Source organism: Pteropus alecto, unplaced genomic scaffold (assembly GCF_000325575.1).
Source record: "Pteropus alecto unplaced genomic scaffold, ASM32557v1 scaffold45, whole genome shotgun sequence".
Taxonomy (NCBI): domain Eukaryota; kingdom Metazoa; phylum Chordata; class Mammalia; order Chiroptera; family Pteropodidae; genus Pteropus; species Pteropus alecto.
The window spans coordinates 40348397-40349047 of record NW_006442491.1 but is presented as its reverse complement, the minus strand read 5'-3'; positions in this window follow the sequence as shown (position 1 = coordinate 40349047).

The window sequence follows — 651 nt, the reverse complement described above, 5'->3', positions numbered from 1 at the left end:
GGCGGTCTCGCCTCCCGGGCCCCCAGGCCGGTCAGGACCCCATCTGCCCAGATGGCTCTGCAGCGGCCCCTGGGGGCCGTGGGGGTGCTGGGAGAGTCCCCCGGAATGACGAGCCGGCGTCTTAACGTCTTAACGTCTTAACGTCGGGACACCGGGCCCCAGGGGGCGCCCGGACGCAGATTCAGATGTGAGCGCCTCAGTCCCTTATGTAACGAAAGCCGCCAGATGTCCCAGCAGCTGCCAGGAGCGGCGGGCGGGCCACGCAGACGCGCTGTTCTGGGTCGGCGGAGGCCGGGTGGCGCCGGCACGGAGCTGCCTCCCCGCCTTGTTTTGGGTGTTCTGTTCTTTTGAGACTCAAGAAAGAAAAATGTCGGAAAACCACACACGCAACAGCCTTCCCGCCACCCAGCAACCCGCGGCCTCTGTGGGGCGTTTTTGCCTCCAGTGCGGTTTTGGTTTCTGTTTGTTTGGATTGAGGTAAAATTCACGTATGATGAAATGCGTGATCTTAAGCCCTTGGTTGTGTGAGTTTTACCAATTTGACACCAAGGACCCAGGACACCGCTCCGGGCGCGGACACAGCCGACCCCGGGAGCCCCAGCCCGTCCGGCCCCTGCCTCGCCGTGCGGGGAGCTCGCCGTGTGGGGCGCT